The following is a 13986-nucleotide window of genomic DNA, read 5'->3' on the forward strand; positions in this document are numbered from 1 at the left end:
CCTCCCCTTGTGACCCTGATTGTACTGAATACATACCTCTAAAATCAGAATATCTGGGTCTCATTAAGTTTAAGTGAATTTTCTCCCTCTGTATTAACAAGCTCCTAAGACTCACAGACTCGCATGATATTAGTCAGACATCATTTCAGCCTTGTCTCTTATTTAGAGACCTGGCCTTTTTTGATGCATTTTTATTTCCTAATGCTTGAACTATTGAATGGAACTCTTAATCTCTTCCAACTCTTTCTTTGCTGGTACCACATGGTTAAGTCCCTCTTTTCCTGTAAACATTTGTTAACTTCTTAAGGAACTTATTGTTTGTAGTATTGTTTCCTTTTCCACCCAAGGAGTAAGGGTGTCTCTGTGTTAAAAGCCGTATGTCCATGAGTGGCAACAAGTGATACAGTCAACATAAATGCAATGGTGGCTGGTACGATACGGGGTGGGAAGGGATATGTTTTTTTAAAATGTACTTACCTGATCGCTGCATCTCTCCCACATCGTCTCTCCTCCGCTCCTCAACCAGGAAGCACCCAGGCTCCCTAAGCCAATCACAATGCTACAATGCAACGTTGTGATTGGTCTGAGCACTGTGGTTCAGCGCTCTCACTGGGAAAAGGGAGCCTGGGCATATTCTCCACCCATGTTGTAATGCAACCTGGGTGGAGAACATGCATAGTGTGCATGACGTTTTGGCCGGGCCAAGACAGCCGGTCAAACCATCATGCACACTTTAGAGTGCAGCAACCACTCCTCCTCCCAGACATCACAGGACCCAAGTCCCACCCCAACCTAACCTGGTGATACAAAAAATAAAATGATGATAACTTATGTTATTATTATTTTCTTTTTTCTTTTACACTTCTCCGTGAGCAGTGAGGCAACGCTCCTCCGCCTTAGCAGAGGAGCTGACACTGCATGAATGTACATAGACATGACTCACAAGCTTTTAATTCAGGTAGGGCAGGATTATTTTAAAGCAAACAGTTTTCAACAGAGTTTATGAAAGGTCTGGATCCCAGGAATAACTACATATGAACCAAAGGGATACATCTAGAGTTAAATGCTCAGTCTGGAGTTTCTTTAGCAGTGTTTAGTTAGAGGAGTTTGAACTGCGGCGGAAAGGTTTCTGATAATAATTTTTACAACCGCATTTGTTGCAATACTAACACTGCACAGAGCTCATAGTTATATAATGTGTTCAAAGGCTCAACTACTTTTTTCCCTAAAATACATCAAACCCTCATTACAGCTGCTCTGGGAATACTACATCAATATTCCCATATCTACAATTACTGGTACCACTGGTATTGCTGTTTCCAGGATTTTGGAATATAAGTGAGACACTGAGTGGTCCTTAGATTTAGGACAGTATGGTGTCACTGAATATAACCACCCAATTACCAAACTATTTCAAAAGTTTCAGCCTGTTTGCAGGAAACGTATCCAGCTTTCAGCTGGTAGAAATGCCCATGTGGGAAATCCCAGAGGCTTTGTTAAAAATCAGGCTCATATAACTATCATGACATCCTATTTACTGAGTGCACACAAGGCACACCAGAACTGTGTGCACAATTACAAGATAATATACTGTTCTCAGTACAGACACAAACTGGTGCCTTCAATGGAATGCCCCTTTGATATCGCCCAGGTCAAAATGTGCACCCAAGTGATTCATGTTAAAGAACAGACCGCATCTGTACAGCTAAAGTAACTTTGGGCACAGAAAGTGGGAGCAAATGCCTGATGCAGCCCAGATGCACAGGTATGCAGCATTCCCACATCCTTGTGATTTACCGATTTGGCAACTAGTTCTTCCTATGGCCGACTTTGTAATGAAGATTGTTGGGTCTTCCTTCAGGGCATTTATGTGATGTAAGTTCTTTGGAACATAGAACTTGGAATGTATTTCGTTCTGTCTCTCATCTTTCAGTTGCTGCCCAGCTGCTGATGGATGAGGTGCTAATTAATAAACATTTGCTGTAAACCTACAACATGTCTGTCTTGTCCAGTTGAAGATCTTTTACTGGAAACGAGTGAGGGATGAATTTTGGAGTTAAGCAGATGAAGCACCTCAACATCAAGGGGCCGATTCTGGTTCGGGAAAAACCGCTCCGAATAGCCGTACGGAGCGTTTTTCCCATACGTATCGTACCCTGCAGCGTCCCCCATACGTACGACGAAGTACGATTCGTACCATGAGCTGGACTCCGTACGAATCGTACAGAGACCGTATGATCAAATCCCTGTACGAATCTCCCTCGGAACCCGCTGTACGCGACATCCGTACGGTTCACGGCTACTTTCTCCGACCCAGCAAGTACGATTCGTGTGGGGTACGCACTGTACAATGCTTTTTCTACGGGAGCCGAAAAAATCCGGAGAAGCAGAGTTCGCCTCGAAACAGGTACGGAACCCCCCCCCCCGGTACGGTGCGTACACCCCATGATCGCAGGGGTACGGTGCGTACCCCTGTGATCATGGGGTGTACGCATTGTACCCCGCGATCATGGGGTGTACGCATCGTACCCCATGTTCGCTGGGTGTACAGTGCGTACACCCTGCGATTGCGGGGTACAGTGCATACACCCCATGATCGCAAGGGTACGCACCTTACCCCTGCGATCATGGGGTGTACACACCGTACGGTGTGTATGTGATTGTGTGCTTTTCCGTACGAATCGCCCTTACCTGACGTGGACCGTACGAATCGCGTCCTCATACCCCAGTCCGGTTCATACTAATCGGGTCGTACGGCATGTGTACGAGTCGTACGGTTCACGGTTTCAGCCTTTTAATACGTACGGATCGCGACGATTCGGTCGGATTGACGAAATACAGATCGTACTACGCGACCCGGACGGAAGGGTACGATTCGTACGGAGAGGGCTCCGGATACAAATCGTACGGATGGTTTTTTTCCAGGATCGGAATCGGCCCCTTAGTCGGAGTTTTATGAAAATGGGGTCGCTGTTGTGAATTGGTGACTCACTTCAAGCACATATTTAAAGGAAGCTAGCATTGATGTAAAACAACTTCGAAAGCTAAGCGGGCGGATCGGACCCGCAAGGTACTGTCAATTTTATTTTTGGGGGTTTGTTTAACTCAAATTAGTAGCACAGCGGTTGAAGGGCGCAGCGCGTGGATGCCGCGAGCACACTGCAGAGGCTTAGGCAGCACCAAGAGACGGCGTGCGGTCAATGCATGAGGATTCGTTTCATTGGAGTCAGAGTCTTTTGAGGCATTGTGTTCTCGGAGCATGTAACGTGCAGCGCGTGATCGACAAGAGAGGTCTCACAGTTAAAGAGTTGTCTGTGCGTGGGACGAAAAGAAAGAGACGATCGGTCTCAAAGTTAATCACAAATCAAAGACAAACATAGCTTTGAGGAACGCGCATTGGCAAGTGTCTCCAATGAACATAACAAGAGATCGTTATAGTAAACATAACTACCTGAGAAAATGTAAGTCTCTGATGAAACAGCAGACAACATCTTGAAATCGAGTAGAGCTTGGCAAGTTTACCGGAAGCTGCTTCCCATACAGTGGAACAAATCAGAAGCCTAACAACTTTGCAAGGAGGCCAATCAGGAACAAGGGTGTGTCATGTGAGTGCTTGAGAGAAGAGACAGCGCTGACACACACACCAGGAAGTATTGTTTCAATTCAAGCTTTATTAAACATAAAGCCAGAACATGGCAAGAAGAGCAATACAAAACAGAGAAAAACTATTGAAAATCTGTCAACTATGTATCTTGTGAATATCCAGGAAGAGAGGCAACTGTGATACACACATACCAACAGGATTTTCTTAATTTTAAACTTTATTATTAAGATAAGATACATATGTCAAGTGTGCAAGGAAATGTTTGAATGTAGTGCTGTTTTGGTGGTGCGTATACAAAACAATCTCTTATTGTACTAATCACAATTTCCTTGAAATTAACAGTGATAACACCTATTATAAGAACCATTTGTCTACGGTGATAGGCACACTTGTGTCTTCTTCAGTGATAGACACACCATATAAAGAAGAAGAAATAAAAAAACAACTATATAGTACTTAGAGAAATAGTTCAGTTTCTAGTTTCCATTGTAGTTTCAGCATTCAAAATAGTGTTCAACTCCTACACCAGTTGGATATTAGCAAGTGTGTCATGCAAAACGTACCAACACCCCCATTTTTTTAAGAAGCCCTGGAGAACCACTTGTAAAATGGAGCAAGTGGAAGAATGTTTTTCCAAATTATGCAAGAGTCTGTGGAACAAACTTGAGTGCAGAAAGGAAGCATTTGTTGCTTTTACACTGTCTTGGCGGTGAAGGTCAGGAACTGTTAGAAAACTTACCTGATCTAGCAGCAGAAGAACAGAGAGGGTTAAACGAATATGAGATATGTATTTTACAATTAGATAAGCATTATTTGCCAAGAGTGAGCACAATAATGGAAAGATACCATTTTTGGTTAAGGCAAGGAGGAATCAGTTGAAGATTACCTAACTAGTTTGAGAAAGTTGGCATCAAGTTGTAAGTTTGGGGCATCTAAGGAAGAACGAATTTGAGGTCAATTTGTTTTAAAATGTAGAGAAGACAAAATCCGAGAAGAGTTGTGGCTTAAGGATGAGCCTCCATTAGAAGAGGTCATTTCCATAGCTAAAAGGGTGGAACATATGTTAAAATGTGTAACTGAATTAAAATGTGTAATAGAGAAAACACAACCTACTGTAGAAGAAGTGCAAGAAAATATATGTATTGTAAAAATTTTAAATCATCCTCAAAAGAGGTGGTAGAGAAGGATGTTTACAAAAATTCATTTGAATATTTTCAAAGTGGGAGGTCTGGTCACAAGGCAAACTCTAAATCCTGTCGTGCTTTTGGCTTTGTCTGTCATTGGCTGTGGGAAAAGGGGTAATTTTATAAGGTTTTATAGATCAAAACAGAGAAGATTTCAAAACAATATTGTAAAAGAAGTAATTTGTCATGTCACTGAAACCAAACAAACTGATCACACAATTGGTAAAAAAGTAGTTGAACTGGAAATGAAATTTGACTCATGCTCTCACCTTTACTATTATTCCTAAAGAAATCTACTGCAGGTGGTTTCAGGATGAAAACAGCTTACATAAGATGGACGTAAACCCAGGTGGATATGGTGGCCAACCCATCAGTATGTTGGAGTATTTTAATGCCTACATTGAGATTGAAAAGAAGTTGATTGTGGGGAAAATGTATGTGCCCGACCAAGGTGATGATTTACTAGGCTGGCCACACCAAAATTTATTGGGGGGTCACACTAAATCCAAATGCAATGATTTTGCAGTAGAATTTCCACTTTTTTTTAAAGAGGATCTAGGGTGCCCGAAGGGATATAAGCAGTGTATCAAACTCAAAAGTGGGGCTGTGCCATCAGTAGCCAAGGTAGGGAGAATTCCTATTGCTGTATAGGAGAAGGTTGAACTAGAATTAGAAAAGCTTCTCAAACAAGAAATAATTACTCCAGTGGAAGCATCTGAGTGGTTGGCACCAGTAGTTGTTGCTAACAAGCCCAATTGTGACATAAGACTATGTGTGGACCTCAGGTCACTTAACAAGGCCATAGTAGGGAACAAATTTCCTCTACCTAACATAGACGAGATTATGTCAACATTAAATGGTGCAAAGTTCTTCACAACTCTAGAGCTTACACATGCTTATAATCAGATAGAACTAACTCCTCATCCACACGACTTCACAGCATTCATCACTCCCATGGATGCATTCAAATATGAGATAATGCCGTTTGGTCTAGTGTCTGCCACCTCAGTTTTTCAGAGGGCGATGTCTTCCATACTAAAAGGAGTGAAAGGGGTCAAATGCTATCAGGATGATTTATTAATTTTTGGTCAAATCAGCAAGAGCATGATAGCAGAGTGAGAGTAGTTCTGGAGAAACTTGAAAAAGCTGGCCTCACTTTGAAATTTGAGAAATGTAACTTTTCAGTGCAAGAGGTAAATTATTTGGGACATCATATCACGGCCACAGGAATTGTTCCAAAGAGGGAATTGGTAGATACAATTCTCAAATTAGGCATGTTCGAATAATATGGCAAGTTCATAAATAATTTGGCATGCAAATCTAATAATATGAGGCAGTTACAAAGTAAAAACAAAGAGTTTGTATGGTCACAAGAATGTCAACTTGAATTCTTAGAATTGAAAGAAAACTTTAAAGATGCTCCCAAATTGCAGGCTTTTATCCCGGGTATGGACACTACAGTTGTGACAAATGCTAGCTCAAAAGGTTTAGGTGCACTTTTAAAGCAAACCAGGGACGGAAAGGAACATCTCATTTCTTGTGCATCAAGGAGTTTGCATGGAGCAGAGTTAAACTACTCTGTCATTGAAAAAGAGGCGTTGGCCATTTACTGGGCACTAAATAAGTTTCACAATTTTATTTGTGGGACATATTTTAAGGTATGCTCTGATCACAAACCACTGAGAGAGATCTTTTCAAAGTAGTATCTGGATTTCCTCAAGGATAAGTTGTTGGGTGATTAGTCTGCAAGATTTTAATTTTGAGGTTGAACATCTACCAGATGTTGACAATGTAACTGCGGATTGCCTGTCCTGCTTGATATGTGATGTGGAAGAGGAACTGTTAGTGGAAGATGTTCCGGAGGATGAAGTCAGTGTTTGCAAAATAACTTCCGGCAATATTAATGAGGATGAGTAGAAAGAAGAAGTACAAAAAGATTGTGAGTTGGTAAAGGTCATAAACATGACACAATTGAAAGATGTATTTGATAAATCCTTGTCAAAAACTCAGTGTGATTTAATTTTTGCAAGATGTGTTCAAAAGGGAAGGTTTTCCTAGAACACTATTATCTGATAATGGTCCCCAATTCTGTTCAAAGCAAATGAATGATGTCTTGCTTACGTGTGGTATTCAACAAAACATATGTGCAATTTATCTTCCTGAGGCCAACGGGACAGTTGAAAGATTTAATAGAGAGATAGAAAAGAACATTCAACTGTCCAAAGTGAATTCCTTAAATTGTAAGCAGGAGTTACAAAAATGTATCTTGGCACATCTCTTAACGTCTCCTTTTGAATTGTTCAAAGGAAGAGTTCCTAACACAAGTTTGTGCCCACGTTGGATGACTTGGGGTAAAGGTGTAAAAGATAATAGTGTTGGTGCTTGGAGGCTAAGAGAAGATAGATTACAATTTAAAAATAAAATAAATGTTGATGAAAGAAAAAGGTTAAAGCAAGTTGCTGTAAGGGTAGGTGATTTGGTGTGAGTGAAGGCACCTGTAGGTGCTTTGTCTTAGTCCAAATACACAAAACCCAATTGTGTAACAAAATGTTTTAGAAATGCTGTCAAATTGGAAGATGGAAGAATTTGTAATCTCAGTTGAGTGGTCATTCTCAAATCCAATCCTGAAATGGAAAAGGATGGTAGCGGTAGGTTTGATGTCTCTGATAAGTTGTCTCGTTCAGACATACGACAAAGTGGACGAAAGAGAATCATGCCATCCTGTCTCAAGGATTATGTTGATTAGTACACTTTTTAGTTTCATGATGTTCCAACATTATCTTTTCTCTGTGAATTGTAACCCTGTGTTTCCTGTACATTTCTTTATTGGAAGGGATATGTGTGGTGTATTCCTTCATGGCATTTCTGTGATGTAAGTTCTATGGAACATAGAACTTGGAATGTATTTGGTCCTGTTTCTCATCTGGCAGTTGCTGCCCAGCTGCTGATGGATGAGGCGCTAATTAATAAACCTCTGCTGTAAACCTACAACATGTCTGGCTTATCTAGTTGAAGATCTTTTAAAGATGTTAGTTTAAAATATTCAAAACTGAAACAAATAAACCATGGAAATGAAAGCCAGCTCGTCTGAGGGACCAGCGACACCAGTTGCACAGATCACCTGCCACAGTCAATCACAAATCTGTTGGGGATGAGAGGGACATTCCTTGTATGGAAAGAGAATGAATACCAACAATTCCGTCAAGCTAAATAAAAGGGGTGAGAAGTGGAGAAAGTATTTCCAGGATCCTCAAAGGGGATGGGAGTGGTAAGGCCTAAAAAGGCAATGGTACCATCAGCCCCTAATAAGAACTTCAAAAAAGGATCCCATTTATTTGTAAAATTCTTTGTTTGGGTAGGTGTAGTTGCAGCCAGCCTATCACCAGAAAGGAGACCAACTTCAACTCAGGTAGTCAGTGCTTCAAGAAGTAGAATTAAGAATTCACTCTAGATTATCAGTTTTTTATCCTGTAGTATATCAAATGTTGTAATACGGAGTATGTCTTGCTTTTTTTCAACTGATTACTTCTTTGTTCTTCCTCCAGGTCTCTTTATACCCTGTACTATCCCCTTCACCTGCAAAAACCATTATCTGTAGCTACCGAATACTTCTTTCTTTTTGCCACTGACTGCTAATTGGGCCTGCTGTCTTCTGTTACTGCCAAAAAACAAAATATCATACTAATAAAATATAACACTAGGTATCCCAGCAAACATCATCGACATGAACTCCTGAAAGACAGAAGCTTTGGAGATCACATCAAAGGACATCCTTTTAAACTTGCATGCCCCCATCTATCTATATAAATAAAAATGTAAATCTTTGTTCGTTCAAAATCGCAAATCTCCAAAAGTTTTTCACTGATTGCTTTGAAATTTTGACACAACGTTGGATTCGAATACGGTGTGTTTTTATATACACAACGTTGGATTCCAATACGTGTGTGTCGAATACGTGCGCGTTTTTAATCGAAAGCCCGAACAGAAACATACAAATGTCAATGTTCGTTTGTTCAAAATCTTAAATCTCCGAAAGTTCTTCACCGATTGATTTGAAATTTTGACACAACGTTGGATTCGATTAAGCGCGTGTTTATATATACACAACGTGGGATTAGAATGCGTGCGTGTCCAATACGCGCATGTTTTTAATTGAAAGGTCGAACAGACACATAAAAATGTAAATGTTCGTTTGTTCAAAATCTTAAATCTCCAAAAGTTCTTCACCGATTGATTTGAAATTGTGACACAACGTTGGATTTGATTAAGCACGTGTTTATATATACACAACGTGGGATTAGAATACGCTTGTGTCCAATACGCGTGTGTTTTTAATCCAAAGTCCGAACAGACCCTATCGATTTGGTTGCTGCGCAAAAACTACAAGGGACGCATAGAGACAATAGTCTACATATATTAGGATGGACAGTTGGTGTCAGGATGGCAGACCAGGAAGTGGGTGGAGGGAGTGTTGAGGAGTTGGTTCACTTTGCAACATTAAGAAAGGACGCATAGAGACAATAGTCTACATATTTTAGGATGGACAGTTGGTGTCAGAATTGCAGACCAGGAAGTAGGTGGAGGGAGGGGGGAGGAGTTGGTTCACTTTGCAACATTAGCTCGTGTTTATATATACACAACATGACAATAGTCACAAAAACATATTGCGTGCCCACAAGCATTGTGAAATTAAACATATTAGAAATGTGCGCTTACTCTTTTCTTTCTCTTTAACCAGACTGAGCCACAGCAACGTGTGGCAGGGTACAGCTAGTAGATTTATAAAAGAGGTCAGCTCTTGTGAATTTGGCTGTAACATTATCTTGTGGTAAGCAGATGTGAAGTCTAGCATTGAGAATACTTTAGCACCAGATAATACAGCTGACATTTCTGTAATATTGGGAAGAGAAAATCTGACAACTATTATAACTTTATTTAGTGGCCTTAAGCTTACAAACAAGCGTATCTTTCCATCGGATTTGTGAGTAACAACTATAGGAGAAAGCCACTCGGTAACCTTTACTGGTTCTTTCACTACAGCTTTACATAACTTCTCCAACTCTTGTCTTACATACTCTTGCACACTTAGAAGAAGTTTAATTCCATGTGAAACACCAGGTGTTGTCTCTTTTTTCAGCTTTATCATCTGAATATATGTTTACAAGCTGAGTTTTTTCATCAATAACTTGCACCTGAACCTGTGGTTCAACATTTGGCTCTTACTCCCAGATCCTTCTGTACAGTCCATCGTAAAATGTTATCTCCTCTTACTGATACAAAATCCTTAACTACAACATACCTTCCTTTGTACTTTACACCAGTGTGAAAATAGCATATAATTTTAATCAGCTGTTCACAATGCCCTGAATCGAATTTGTTAACCAAACAGTTGATTAAATGAAAACATGATTTGAACATTAGCTCAGTCTTAGCGCCATTTAACTTTACCTAGCCTTTTGGGTTACTAGTGTTTCACTGAACTACAGAACAATTTCTTCTACTTTTGCTTTTTCTTGCACATTTTTGTTGTTCCTGCAACATAGCATGAAATGACCCTTCTTCCCACATTTGTTGCAATTGGACTTCACTGCTGGACACTATTTCGAAAATCTCTTATCAAGAATGGCATTAACATGTTTTTATTACAAGAATCCATTTTTATTCTTCTTCACACAATTAATTTATTTATTTTATTTAAACAGTTTTATATAGCGCTGGTTAGACCCAAGGGTATCAGAGCGCTTTACATGAGAAGGACAAGATTGAATAATACAATAATAAGTTCAAACAGAGAGAAAATGCAAAAAATTAGAGCAAAAATTTCAAGAACAATAAATATTACATCAAAGAGAAAGGCAATAAACATTCAGAACCAGACTGGGAATTGGATAACTGTGTAAGTGTGATAGGTCGGAATAGAGGGTAGAAGGAAAGGGGGTAAGGTGGGGCTAGGGATGGAGAAAGGCGAGAAGATAAAAAGAGGGGGAATGAGGTGAGTACAAGTGAACAGGAGGAAGGAGGATGGAGGTAAATATGGGGAGATAAGTAGGGGTGGCAGGTCAGGTAAAAAGCAGAGAGGAACATAAACACAAAAGGGACAGGATATGAAGCACCTGGGAAGTAATACATCATGCATTCCATTTGTTTGGATACAGGCAAAACTTCACTGAGAGGAAGTTCATCTTCCAGCCAACTTTCCTCCATTCTTATATCAATATTACAGTTTAACAAAAATGATCTCCTGTTCTACCGCCTCGCCCTCCTTTTATGTACTTTGCCAAAATTTTAGCGGTCAAGTTTAGTGTTTACTCTTGGTGGAAAGTGAATATCTCGTAAGTGTTTAACCCTCTCACCGCTACCTGGTCTAATTCTGGTAGATGTTCTATAATTTGTTGCATTTAACACTCTAGACAATGTAAAAGTAAAGCGCCCTTTCTTTCCAGTCCAATGTGATGCCCCATATATGGTGCCATAATATTCAAATACCTTTTAAAACCCCCCCACTAGTAGCCATGATTCTCCAAGTTGTGTCATAAAACATGGTTGAGGGAATGACGTTCTGCTTGCTTGCTGTTAGACCTCACCCTTTTTGCAGGTTTATCCTTAAACCTTTTGCCTTTTGCCTCCCATTTTTCTGACCATGTTTTCGCTGGCTATAGGATTCTGGGCACTTTACCACTGCTGATCAGTGCTAAAGTGCAAATGCAGTCTGTATAAATTGTAATATGATTGGTTATCCATGATTGCCATATTTGATTTACCGGTAAAACCCTAATAAAGTGCACTGAGTGTGCTAGGGCCTGTAAATCAAATGTTACTAGTGGCCTTGCAGCACTGGTTGTGCCACCCACATGAGTAGCTTATAATTGGTTCAGAAAAGGGGATGGTGATGAACAGAGTGTCTGAATTAAGCAGACCACTCTTACCCAGTCTAAAGATCAGGCTTGATCCATCACCGTTTTTTAGCTCACTGCACCATCCCAGCTCAGAACTTGGCTATATGCAAATTAGTCTGACCCTGGCCCAGTGCATCATGGGAACAGGGCAGACCAAACTACCAAGCCAATTCAGTGAGATAAATAACGGTGATGGATCAAGCCCTGATCTCACTGCACCATCAGGATTCAAGCAAGCCGGGCCGAAGAAGGCTGAAATGCCAGAAACCGGTCCCCGGTAGCTTGTCTCCTTTCTGGTGAAGAATTGGCTTGGTAGTTTAGTCTACCCTGTTCCCATGATGCACTGGGCCAGGGACAGACTGATTTGCATATAGCCAGGTTCTGAGCTGGGATGGTGCAGTGAGATAAATAACGGTGATGGATCAAGCCCTGATCTTTGGACTGGGTAAGAGTGGTCTGCTTAATTCAGACACTCTGTTCATCACTACCCCCTTTTCTGAATCGATTTTGGCCACTATAGGTGTGGCAGGGTATACTCAGACATGAGTCCCTTTCTCACTGCACCATCAGGATTCAAGCAAGCCGGGCCGAAGACGGCTGAAATGCCAGAAACCGGTCCCCGGTAGCTTGTCTCCTTTCTGGTGAAGAATTGGCTTGGTAGTTTAGTCTGCCCTGTTCCCATGATGCACTGGGCCAGGGACAGACTGATTTGCATATAGCCAGGTTCTGAGCTGGGATGGTGCAGTGAGATAAATAACGGTGATGGATCAAGCCCTGATCTTTGGACTGGGTAAGAGTGGTCTGCTTAATTCAGACACTCTGTTCATCACCACCCCCTTTTCTGAACCGATTTTGGCCACTATAGGTGTGGCAGGGTATACTCAGACATGAGTCCCTTTCTCACTGCACCATTAGGATTCAAGCAAGCCGGGCCGAAGACGGCTGAAATGCTAGAAACCGGTCCCCGGTAGCTTGTCTCCTTTCTGGTGAAGAATTGGCTTGGTAGTTTAGTCTGCCCTGTTCCCATGATGCACTGGGCCAGGGACAGACTGATTTGCATATAGCCAGGTTCCGAGCTGGGATGGTGCATTGAGATAAATAACGGTGATGGATCAAGCCCTGATCTTTGGACTGGGTAAGAGTGGTCTGCTTAATTCAGACACTCTGTTCATCACCACCCCCTTTTCTGAATCGATTTTGGCCACTATAGGTGTGGCAGGGTATACTCAGACATGAGTCCCTTTCTCACTGCACCATCAGGATTCAAGCAATCCGGGCCGAAGACGGCTGAAATGCCAGAAACCGGTCCCCGGTAGCTTGTCTCCTTTCTGGTGAAGAATTGGCTTGGTAGTTTAGTCTGCCCTGTTCCCATGATGCACTGGGCCAGGGACAGACTGATTTGCATATAGCCAGGTTCTGAGCTGGGATGGTGCAGTGAGATAAATAACGGTGATGGATCAAGCCCTGATCTTTGGACTGGGTAAGAGTGGTCTGCTTAATTCAGACACTCTGTTCATCACCACCCCCTTTTCTGAATAGCTTATAATTGGGGCGGCACTGTAACAATTTTACATGTATGACTTGCAATAGGGACAAGATAGAAAAAAGGAGTGTAGGCTCTCTGGGCTCAGAATTTATTAACACACCTTTTGGTGAAGGTGGTTTTTAAGTTCTGTGTTTGAAAATGCCAAAATGGGCATTTCCTTACTTTACCATTCTGTGTGCCTCGACTGTTTGTGTATTAAGCGTCTGGTGTTAGAGTGACAGGAGTTGGGGATGTGCATTCACTCTACACAGTCAGTAGGGGGGTTGAGGTGTGCCCTGCCTTGCCTGGGTGACTCATCGCTGGGCTGAATAGGCGTGGTCTGAATTTTGAGTGATGGGAGGAGTTTCAATTGCACCTGAATGGGCTGTGGCTCCTTTTCACAATGCTGTCTTTGCCACCTAAAAGCCCCAAGAGACTAGATTTCTTCAAGAAACAAGGGCATCCAACCATGAAGAAGAGTGGAAGGACTGGGTGAGGAGCACTGCCTTTTCTGTGTGAGGGGTGGGTTTGCCTGCAGTTGCTGCTTTTGTCTGTGGTGGAGGAAAAGGACTGACTCGTTTGCCCTGCTGTGGAATGCTGCTTGTGAAGAACTCTCTGAGGGCCTGTGTGTGTTGGCCTCCTGTTCTGGGAAACTCAGGATCAGCAAAGTTTCCATGTGCTGTGCTCTACAACCTTTGCTTTGGGCAGAGCTCTAGGTGCTGTTCTCTACCAGATTTACTTAGGCAGAGCTTTGTGTGCTCTGCAACAGTTACCTTC

At 41.7% G+C, this 13986-nt stretch overlaps 1 protein-coding gene across 1 annotated transcript in view; it reads left to right on the forward strand.

Moving 5' to 3' along the window:
• Positions 1 to 13986, forward strand: part of LOC147750566 (hyaluronidase-like) — a 123336-nt gene that overhangs the window by 68560 nt on the left and 40790 nt on the right. The gene's annotated exons all lie outside the window — the stretch shown is intronic.

Source organism: Lissotriton vulgaris, chromosome 1_1 (assembly GCF_964263255.1).
Source record: "Lissotriton vulgaris chromosome 1_1, aLisVul1.2, whole genome shotgun sequence".
Lineage (NCBI taxonomy): Eukaryota > Metazoa > Chordata > Amphibia > Caudata > Salamandridae > Lissotriton > Lissotriton vulgaris.